Genomic DNA, 12048 nt, shown 5'->3' on the forward strand with positions numbered 1-12048 from the left:
CTTCTACCATACACTGACTACCTATAGATTGCATAATATCTGTTAAGTCCCAGCATGTCTGGTTTGCTGGGATTTGTAGTGTCTCCCAGATCTTTTTCATTTTTGGATTTGGTTGGTGAAAGCTGCGAATCATAGTAAGTGCCACTATTTGCACTATTATTCCGTTGTAGACCCTTGTGTAGAATACGATTGTCATCGATCTATGGGATCCACAGGGGAATACGTCTAATTATCCAGCTATTCCCTGGGTCTCAGCTGTACATTCCGGAGCTCTTCTGTATACTGTGCTCATATGGTAAAGTCATTCCAAGCTGCCAAAAAGACTGTGCGTGTTTCCCTTCTTTTAAACTAACCTCAGATCAGAAGGAATATACCCAGTGTAACCAGCAGGGGTTAAAAGCCAAATATATTCCTAAAATATCTGGTATGATGATTAGAGATGAGCGAACTTACAGTAAATTCGATTCGTCACGAACTTCTCGGCTCGGCAGTTGATGACTTTTCCTGCATAAATTAGTTCAGCTTTCAGGTGCTCCGGTGGGCTGGAAAAGGTGGATACAGTCCTAGGAAAGAGTCTCCTAGGACTGTATCCACCTTTTCCAGCCCACGGGAGCACCGGAAAGCTGAACTCATTTATGCAGGAAAAGTCATCAACTGCCGAGCCGAGAAGTTCTTGACGAATCGAATTTATTGTAAGTTCGCTCATCTCTAATGATGATTATATCCCAGCAGTGTGGTCTGGGTGCCCTCAGATTGGGCACAGGTGCCCATGGTCATTAGCTTTGATGGAAAGAGATTAGCTTGAGAGGAAGTTGTTGGCTGGGCTTTGTAGTGATAGGGTACTGTTATCTGGGCACAACCTGTGAACGCCACAAGAACTGATGGACTGTCCACCACTGGGCATGATCTGCGACAAAGATGATGTATCTGACACATTGTTTGCTGATACTATGCGGGCACTGCCCTACAAGCAGGGCTCAAGTCCCTGGGAACTGAGTTCCTCCACTTTTTCCCCAGCAGGGACACCATTCCCATTAGCAGGAGTCTTGCAGGACCAGTCCTTGAGTAAAAAACCTTGGATGAGTTCCCTCATTTTTTTTTCCAGGACTTGACCCCTGCCTACAAGTAACAATGTGGGAGATTTATCAAAACCTGTGCAAAGGAAAAGTTGCCCTGTTGCCCATATCAACCAATCAGATCTCCTCTTTCATTTTTAACAAGGCCTCTGCAAAAGGAAAGAAGCAATCGGATTGGTTGCTATGGGCAACTGGGCAACTTTTCCTCTGCACAGGTTTTGATAAATCTCCCCCAATGTGTACACATATATGGGATGATTGGTTGTACCTACCAAATATTTACAGTTGGCACCATTTGTATTGCAGCACACTCTGACCCAGATTTATCAAACGGTGTGAGAGGAAAAGTGGAGGGATTTTCCCACAACAACCAATCACAGCTCAGCTTTCACTTTACCACATCTGGTTAGCTGAGCTGTGATTGGTTGCTGTGAGAAAATCTCTCCACTTTTCCTCTCACACCGCTTGATAAATATGGGCCTCTATCTGCAATCCAAATGGATTTTTAACACATTTACAATTAATAATAATAATCATGATATAAAAAAAAATAATAATAATAAAATGAAAAATCAGTTTGCCAACTTTAATTTACCTGGGTATACACTGAATTCTCAAATATTCATTGAAACTCTGAGATTGGAGCTGCCATTTTTTGTGGTGTTTTCTATAAATTTGAATGCAGGGTTTCTTAGATATGACATCGCCCCTCCAAACAACAAGCTATTGCAGAAAATATTTAAAAATGGCGACTTGATGCTCTGTCAATATAGTTTACAAAGTTAGGCTGCGGTGCAATGTTTCCCTCGTTTTTGATGCATTATTCCAGCGATTTTGTGCTTTAGCCTAAGTTTTTAAAAATCCAATAAAAAATGGTGCTATTTTACCAGGATTGCACAACAAAAAAAAAGTTATACAAAAAAGCACAGTGTAAACACAGAGTTCACACCGGTATCATGGCTTTACTTTATCACAGATCTGTTACTGATGTGCCAGTTGAATCCTAATGGATCCCTTTGACTTATAACGGGACTTTGCTGTTCTTACTGTCAAAAATACAAAACAAAAACATTTATCTTTTATATTTTCGTGCACAAACTTCTCTGGTCCAAGCAGAGGCGTAACCTGTAGCTTCTGGGCCACAATGCAAAATCTGCAACAGGGCACCATGTGCCACTTATATGTAATACTAGTCTCTTATAGGACAGATGTGCCTTGGGGTCCCCTTAGGCACCAGGGCCCTCTGCCACTGCTACATTTGCACCCCCTATGTTTACGCCCCTGAGTCCAAGAGTCCCTTTGTCATATGCAACCACTGCCAGGAGCTGCAATAAAACTTTCAGGAAAACTTCTTACCCAGTCAACCTTAGCTAAGGAGGAGCCCATGCGTGTACATTGCCCTCTCCATTAAAGATTATGGGTGTTGTGGTAATAGCCTAGCATTTCACAACTTTTTTGGAAAAAAATTGCATGCATAAATGCTCCCTCATCTCCTAATATTTGAGGGACCCTGAGATGACTACACCGGTCTTGTCCATCCTTGCTTCTGAGCCGATGTCCTCTCTGATATGAAAACCACGTGACCAACCATACATTGTATCTCCGATAGTTGGGGACCACACTAAGTGGCATCATTGCCCGTATGTCCTTTGTTTTCTAATAAGAAGAAACTAAAAAAAAAAATAATAAATACAGATAATCCTGCCAGACTTGGACAAACGCCAGAAACATATTTATTTTGGATGAAATTTTTGTACGGTCTTAACAAAGCAGACAAGTGTGAATGCACCCTTAATGTATCACTGTTTTTTTAGTGGCCTGACGGATCATAGCAGGGAATATCCTTGATATGGGACGGCTGATCATCTATTACCAGGCCACGCGCTCTGAGTCTATAACATCCCCTACCAGCCATCTGGGAGCCGAGAAGGATGCACTAGTTCACTTCCAGCACGTGCTTCCTGTTGGCTGGGAGTTTGGGAGGCCCTTCAGTGGGTGACAGATCCTCTTTAATATTGTTGCTGAGACCCAGTCAGGAAAGGGGTTTTCCAGGAGTTTCATATGAGCTTATAATGGTAACTTTTCCATATACTTATGTCACCCACTCCTATAGTGCCAGCCTGCCCAGCCCGGCACCACTCGCTGTGACTGAGCAGGAACCCGTGGGAATCAGTGAGGCCAGTAGAAAGAAAAGGTCTTTCTTTTAAATTCCTATTTTCAGCTCATGTTATTCGTATTGGAAAATTCTGTTGTAGGAAAGGAAAAAGTTAAAATATCTTTTGGACAATGCATGGTTGTCAGGGAATAATATTTTTTCTCAATCTCTGCAAAGGGAGGGTCCAGCCGTACAAATGTGATGGTCTATTCTCAGTATAGGCTGGCATTATTGAACTGAAGGGGGGCCAAAACCGGGCACCCTTGCCAAACAGCTGTTTGAAGGGGCCTCCCCATTAAGAAATGCCAATTTCTGCTGTGGAAATATTGTGGATTTAGGTTAAGGGTACACCCCAGCTTTGGACAAAGATTACCATGTCAAGCTTCAGAACTGTGCTGCTTTACAGATAATGCAAGTGAATGGGGTCACATTGTAAACCCGCAGATGGCTGCGACTGCGACCAGAAATGTATTTTGACTACTGTCGGTTCACACTTATGTCTACTTGCAGTTCACAACGCGACCCCCATTCCAACATTCACTTGCAATCTTTATGGTACTCATGTTAAAGGGGTATTCCAGTGAAAACTATTTTTTTCATATCATCTGGCTCAAGAAAGTTTAAGGGGTACTACCGTGGAAACCTTTTATTTATTTATTAATTATTTTTAAATCAACTTGTGCCAGAAAGTTAAACAGATTTGTAAATTACTTCTATTAAAAAAATCTTAATCCTTCCAGTACTTTTTAGGGGCTGTATACTATATACTAATCCAAAAAAGAAATGCATTTCCTCTGATGTCACGAGCACAGTGCTCTCTGCTGACCTCTGCTGTCCATTTTAGGAACTGTCCAGAGCAGCATATGTTTGCTATGGGGATTTTCTCCTGTTCTGGACAGTTCCTAAACTGGACAGCAGAGGTCAGCAGAGAGCACTGTGGTCGTTACAAAAGAGAAATCCAAAAAGATAAACATTTCCTTTGTAGTATACAGCCCCTAAAAAGTACTGGAAGGATTAAGATTTTTTTAATAGAAGTAATTTACAAATCTGTTTAACTTTCTGGCACCAGTTGATTTAAAAAAAAAAAAAAAAAAAAAAGGTTTTCCACGGTAGTACCCCTTTAAACAGATTTGTAAGTTACTTCTATTAAAAAATCTTAATCCTACCAGTACATAACAGCTGCTGAAGTTGAGTTGTTCTTTTCTGTCTGACAACAGTACTCTCTGCTGACACCTGTCTGTCTAAGGAACTATCTGGAGCAGGATAGGTTTGCTATGGGGATTTGCTCCTACTCTGGACAGTTCCTGAGACAGACAGAGGTGTCAGCAGAGAGCACTGTGGTCAGACAGAAAAGAACAACTCAACTCAGCAGCTGATAAGTACTGATAGGATAAAGACTTTTGGTATAAATTATTTACAAATCTGTTTAACTTTCATCGGAATACCCTTTTAAAGCCAAAGACTCCATGTATCGGTAGCCTAAACCCACATTGTTGTTGAATTTAGTGCCCAAACTCTGCAGATCCTCAGTTCCCAATTGCAAAATACACTGACGTTTATTTTTTTTATCCCACATCCTTCAGCTGTGTTCTTCTATCTAGCTCAGTGGTTTGCAAACTGTGCCCCCCCCCCCCCCCCCCCCCCAGCTGTTGCAAAACTACAGCTCCTAGCATGCTCAGGCAGCCGTTGGCTGTCCAGGCATGCTGAGAGTGGAAGTTTTGCAACAGTTGGAGGACCACAGTTTGGAAACCACTGATTTCTAGCCGTTAAAAAAATCGACACAATCAAAACTTATACTTCTGATTAAGACATCTAAAGCCGAAACACGTCAAGACTCTCGTCTGTGCTGATAGCATGCGTATAAGAATACTTTAAGACCTTTTGAAGATATCTGTACTGGGTTGTCCTTACATGTGCTGTTAACCAATTCCTGGTTAGGCTTCAATATAAAAAAGCTGGTGGAGAACAGAATGTTCCCATGACCAACCTGTGATTTCGACCAGTGTCGTGAATGGTACATGTGTCAGTCAGCTTTCCCAGTATCACCGAATGTTTATTCCGGCAGGGCTTATCTATAAAATAAGACTTTCAAAAGAGGCTGGGTATTGGACCTTTGTCCTGTAGGCCGGGAGATTTCCCTGGCTTCTATTCCTGGGTAAAGTGATTGTAACATTCTGCATGCGCGGGTTGGGAAATATTAATTTCCTGGGGAATGTAGGTATGGATCTGGTTCATGGCCAGTTTACTACGCTGCATTCTAGCTTGAAAGGATGTAAAAGTTGAATGGGTGCCAAGTAAGAATACCAGCAGGCAATTATGCTATCTAGTAACTGTGAAGTGGTGTTAACTACAGGCAAGCAGGCGGTGTAAAGCAAACTTGTAGACGGAGCCTTTAAGTATTGGAGAGCAAACAAGAGCACTAGATGGTGTTTGCTGATTTAGATGAGGAGTGGGCTGCAATAGAACAAGCCGTAAGAGGGAAGTATCACAATGCGACAGCTCATGAGCCGCTTTTACTACATGTCAATGAATGTGTGAATTTCCCCGCAGCAGACAGCATGCCGAATTTACATTGAAAATATTGTTATTACGTATTGTTCTGCCGATGGGTAGACATAACAGTGTATCTAGTGACTTGTAACACTTTGCATGAAGGGGTAACCTGGGCCAAGGCCTTTGCACGATACGGTTTAACCATTGCTTCAATGGAAAGGTTGACATTTAGAAAACAGAAACAAAAGGCTGTATATTCAGAACGTTCTTGTTTGTTCTGTACTTTATCCTGTATTGATCAGCATGTGAGCTGGTTTGTTGTGTTGTTATCGCTTTTATCAATATAAAATATGTCTGTATTTTTCAATCCATTTGAATTGCACCTTTATACCAATACTTGGTTTGCTAAATGTAACACGTCATGTGATGTTCCAAGAATATGGCATGTTTTTTGTCTTTTTTGTCTTGGGGATTTCTGTGCCACCTATTAAGTAGAGTGAGATTGTGCAAAAATTTGGTGACCTTGTGAAAAGTTGCAAACGATAAATGGGTCTAAAAAGATTACAAAGATCTGTCAGGAAGCAAAACTGGTGAAGGTACATTAAAAAAAATATATATATCGAATAGAAATGGGCATGAAGAAATTGTGAAAATGGTGTCAAAATTTAGGAACGAGAACAATTATAAATCCCTCCCCCCTCCCCCCTCCAAAGGCACGGTCCAGAATTGGTTAAAGCTATTGATTTTGTATTCATAGGGAATGAATATTGGCAGGTGCCAGGCTGCCTCTTCTGTGCGGTATACAGGCTGTTATTACTCACTGTCAGTTTTGTTCTCATGGGGATTACAATCTAATTCACCAAATGGCTTAAACACATATGTGAACAGAGGCATACAACTGTATATGAAGTGCACTATGGATATGGACTATAGGCCTATATTGCCCTCTATGTTCCACAATGTTGTGCGTCTGTGAAGCACCTTATTCTCTCCTATAAGTAATGTTTCCAAATATCACATGTAAGACTGGAACCATTTTAACTCATCTATGGGTGTTGTATTCAGGTTCCCTTTTATACCAATACTATATATGTGTTTATGTGCCATGTGCATTAGGCTTTAATATTACACACATACACAAGGACCAGTTATAAAAGCCAATAAAGATATCAGTGTGTTTTTGGCTTGTGGGAGCAAATGGAGTAGCCAAATTGTCATTTTGCTCTAATATTGCCAGATACCTCTGACGCCAAGTATCCTTCACAGGATTAAGAATTAAACTGGTTTGAATATACCAAAAATATAACTTATCACCTTCCCACAGTAAAGGCAATAAGTATCCGATCCATGGTGATCCGACCACTGGACGATTGACTACTCACATGCTCGAACACCACTCTATATATCTATGGACTGCTAAAGATAGATGAGTACCGTATTTTTCGCCGTATAAGACAAACTTGGTTGGTTGGTTGGTGCGTCTTATAAGGCGAATACACACCTATCACAGGCGGTACCTGTGGCCGGGACCCACTGCTAATACAGGACATCACCGATCGCGGTGATGTCCTGTATTAACCCTTCAGACGTGGCGATCAAAGCTTACCTGCCTCCTCGGTGTCTGCTCCGTGCCGGGATCCCCTGCATGGCCGGCGCTCTCCTTCATCATCGTCACGTCGTCGCGCACGCCGTCCCGTCATCCAATAGGAGCGTCGTGTGTAGCGGCATGCATAGCGACGTCATGGCGGTGACAGAGAGCGAGGATACCGGGCAGCAGAGACGTTCTGGAGCGACGAGGACGCGGCGACAGCGATAGAGGGTGACATCCAGGGCAGCGGTGACGGGTCCGGAGCAGCGGGGACACGTGAGTACTACCTCCTATACCAGTGGTCTTCAACCTGCGGACCTCCAGATGTTGCAAAACTACAACTCCCAGCATGCTTGGATAGCCAACGGCTGTCCGGGCATGCTGGGAGTTGTAGTTTTGCAACATCTGGAGGTCCGCAGGTTGAAGATCACTGTCCTATATTTTACATTGTATTTGGTTCAGAATCTTTATTTTCTAGATTTTTATCCTATAAAATTAGGTGCGTCTTATATGCTGGAGCGTCTTATATGGCGAAAAATACGGTATGTTGCTGTCGCTTCATTCACTATGGTGATGAGGAATCTTCCTTCTCATGACTGGCGGGGATGCCAGTGGACAGACGGACATCAAACGGATACCTATTACCTGTCCAGTAAATAGGTGACACTTTATATCAATTTTAATAAACCATTACTAGCAATGATGATGGTGTGCAGAGAGTTGGAATATATCAACATATATTATGGGCCCCACTAAGATTCGTCAGGTCTCCCTGATAAATAATGTGTATAACAGCATTAGCTACTTTGGCATAACTTGTCTCACAAGAATATCCATCTAAATGTCTGTGATTTGCAGAAAGACTGCATAATTCTAACTTCATGGGTAAAGTTCCAAATGGAATCACTTTATTTAGTTGTGCCAATGGGACATTACTACCTGGTCCCCAACAATTTCACAAGCACACAGTAAGGCTAGGTTCAGACTACTAGAAAATTTCCGCCCGGAGATTCCGAGTTCCGCCTGCGCCGACTGAATTAGTCGACGCTAGGACCGCGCTGCAGTCTCCTATAGACACTGCAGTCTCCTATAGACTGCTATGTGTTCCGCTAGGATTTCCGCCTGAAGAAAGAGCAATCCCTTTCTTCAGGCGGAAATTTTCTAGCGGATTTTTCATCCGAATTTTCCGCTTCACAAATTCCGAAGTGTGAATTTGTGAACGGAAAACCATTCACTACACTATGCATTATAGTAAGCGGGATTTCTGCCGGAAATTTCAAATCGAAAATTCCGGCGGAAATTCCGTAGTATGAACCTAGCCTAAGGCCTTTACATGGTGTGGCTTTTCTATATAAAGGAGAAGATAGGAAAGCGGAGCTCCTCTTTTGTAGAGATTCCCCATATTGGTCCAGTTGTCATAGATGGTCTTTGGCAAGAGACTACAAGCTTCTGCTGCAATTGTCATGCCCTGTTATTATGAAGGTGGCAGGTTGTTCACAAGGAAATCAAAATCTCCGTGTGGGAATCTTCCGAGGAAGTGAAGCTGTGCTTCAACTTATTTCTATCTTCATAAGGAAAGAAACCATAGATATGGCTCCTCTGGATATAAACTGAATAGCAGTTGTGATTTTATGAATCTGTTTTAACACTGGAAACCCTGGCTAGCATGGCTGGAATATGTGAGCCAAACCGTTGGATGCCGGTGCCAGGACAATTACATAAAGCTTTTGCAGAAATGTCTTCATGGGAATGGCAGGCCTCTAGCATGGCTCCTCTGACTACGGTTATGCTTAGCATCTTTGAGGACACTGCTGTTTTTCTTCATAACCACCAGCAGGAATACTCTAGGCTCTGGGCTTAATGTAAAATAAAGTAAGCTGTAATATAAAGCAGTTTATCCTGAGAGACTTTATATGATCATCTATTGGCGCCACTCCTATCATTCTGGAAAAGATTAATAACATTTAGGCCAGGAGCTCTGATTGTTGTCATGTGTCCACATTGGTAGGATGGCTCAGTATCCACACTCCTGTTTCTCCTTTATATTTCTACTTTTTCCTTTCTTTGTTTAAGACAAGATTTTCTTTTAAAATCCCCACTATTCCTTTTGACGATTAATCTTATGAATGCAGTCTATGTAATCCACAATGCAATGGCAAAAGCAGCCCATCCACATTAGTTCTTTTGTATAAGATGTTGGCAAAAGTAGAAATCCAACATTCTGGATTTATTTCACCCTTTTTTTTTTTTTACTGCTAGCAGGGATGTAAAGATCGGTGTCGCAGGGAGTGCAACTACAACTTGTCCCGCAGGGGAAGGGGAGTCTGTCTGGGGATTTGTGGAGACATTTTGGGGGCCTAACTACCATACGGGGCCTAATACTCTATGAGGGCAGTATAGGGATCTAATTGTGAATGCTGGCAGACTGGTGGGGGGGGGTAACTACTTTATAGGGGTAGAGTGGGGGCCTAACTGCTATATAGGGTTACAGAGGAAGCCTAACTGCGATATAGGGTTACAGAGGAAGCTTAACTACTGTATGAGGGAGTTTGGAAAGAGGTAGGGATTGCCAGACAAATCATTGCTGAGAGAAGACTTAAAGGGGTACTCCACTGCTCAGCCTTTGGAACAAACTGTTCCAAATGCTGGAGCCAGCATCAGGAGCTCGTGACGTCATAGCCCCTCATGACGTCACACCCCACCCCCTCAATGCAAGTCTATGGGAGGGGGCGTCATGGCTGTCACGTCCCCTCCCATAGACTTGCATTGAAGGGGTGGGGTGTGATGTCATTAGGGGCGGGGCTATGAGGTTACGAGCTTCCGATGCTGGCTCCAGCATTCGGAACAGTTTGTTCCAAATGCTGAGCAGTGGAGTACCCCTTTAAAGATGGTCCAGGCTAGATGGAGAAGAAAAAGAAAAATTAGCAACTCCGATCAGAGAAGACGTCACCTGTGAGTCACTGGATGTAATTGCTGTGTAATCACTTGTACAGTCTAAAGAGCACTCATGTACACTTGGTATATACTTCTCTGTGGTCACTGTATGTTGACATTTTGGTCATTGTAAAGTTTATTCAGTAAGAGTATAACAGTATTAGTCAGTCATTAGTGAGTGGTATTGGTAGGGGTCATGGTGTGACAGATTATTTGTTTATTGGTAACCCACAAAACTACCAGTGTGCACCTGTGCACGTATTTCATTTTGTCTGGAGGTGCTGACCTTTCTTGTTCTGTTTGTGTGCTGGTATTATTGGTAATAATGATTTCAGTATGCTAGGTTTGTTTAGTAACAGTATGGGAGTAAATCTGATGCATAGAAAGTTGCCGTACTGATGTTAAAGAAGTATTCCAGGATTTGACTATGCTACAGGGGCTGTAAAGTTAGTGTAGTTCATAATATAGTGTCTGTACCTGTGTGTGATGGTTTTCTCCAAATTATTATTTGATTTTCACCCCAATATTTATTTTTACCAGCATGCAAAATGACTGCTGTCTCAGATTTTTCTCAGCTTGCAATGCGGCCAAGACCTGACTCACTAGTCAGCTGATGACAGGGAGCCTGTCTGCTTCAATGGGTGGAGCGATCGCTTGGTGGGAGAGAGATCAATCTGCAAATATTGCAACAGTTGTAGGCACCCTGATTGAAAACCACAGGTTTTTTGAATGGATGCAGCTCTTATGTTTCAATGGATGGGGTGGCTGATGTGTGGGAGGGAAGAAAATGGAATTATGGGATTTGTAGTCAAAAAAAGAAAGCTGAAAAAGGAAATACAAGTTCACAAAAAGCTATCCACAGTATTATGGTAATCTCACAACATAGCCATTAAGCCCCAAGACAAGCGCAGATCCTTCCTAAGCATGTCCATTACTGCTTGCCAGGTATGTACTAAAATCACCTTATGGTGGATATTTTTTTTTTATATTGTTGGGGAAGTGGGGCAGATCCAGAACTTGCACTGGGGGCCACTGGGACTAGTTATTTCCCTGACTGTTGGGCTGAGTTCGAACCAAATTTGGGCTTTAAATGGGGCCCTCAATCACTGTCTCCATATCCAGTCATGTTAGCTACCTACCAAGCCCTGTTCAAAGTCTATTTTTGGCTCTATGTGGTATTGGTTCTCCTCACCTGTCAGGTCCTGGCGCCGGTGTGTGAGGCCTCAGGGAACCTGACTGGTTCTCTTTAAATCCTGCCATAAAGGAAATTAGGGAATAACACAGTCTGCCATACTTACCTGTGTAAATAAAACAGCGGGAAGAATTTAAGGATAAATTCACATGGGAGGAAATGTTGCAGCTTTTCCCATCACTTTTGTGCCAGAAAACTTTACAGTGGCAAACAGTAGTGGGAAAGTGGATGAGGTTTTAGGAAATCTCAGCCACACGCCATTGATATTTTTCATGCAGAAGTTGAGCTGTAGCGGGTACGTGTATTTCTGTTATGAAATCAGTATGGAATTCAGTGGAAAAATAACAAATCTCAGTAAATCCCCACTAAAAGAAATTGTTATAGATTTTGATGCAGATTTCTAAGAAATCTATAGTGGCAAATCCACAGCAATATATATACAGTGGTCCCTCAACATACGATGGTAATCCGTTCCAAACGGACCATCGTTTGTTGAAACCATCGTATGTTGAGGGATCCGTGCAATTTAAAGTATAGGACAGTGGTCTACAACCTGCGGACCTCCAGATGTTGCAAAACTACAACACCCTGCATGCCCGGACAGCCGTTG

General features: G+C 42.4%; 1 protein-coding gene across 3 annotated transcripts in view; it reads left to right on the forward strand.

Annotated features, from left to right (window-relative positions):
• Positions 1 to 12048, forward strand: part of ADAMTSL1 (ADAMTS like 1) — a 956942-nt gene that overhangs the window by 614808 nt on the left and 330086 nt on the right. The window lies entirely within an intron of this gene.

Source organism: Hyla sarda, chromosome 1 (assembly GCF_029499605.1).
Source record: "Hyla sarda isolate aHylSar1 chromosome 1, aHylSar1.hap1, whole genome shotgun sequence".
Lineage (NCBI taxonomy): Eukaryota > Metazoa > Chordata > Amphibia > Anura > Hylidae > Hyla > Hyla sarda.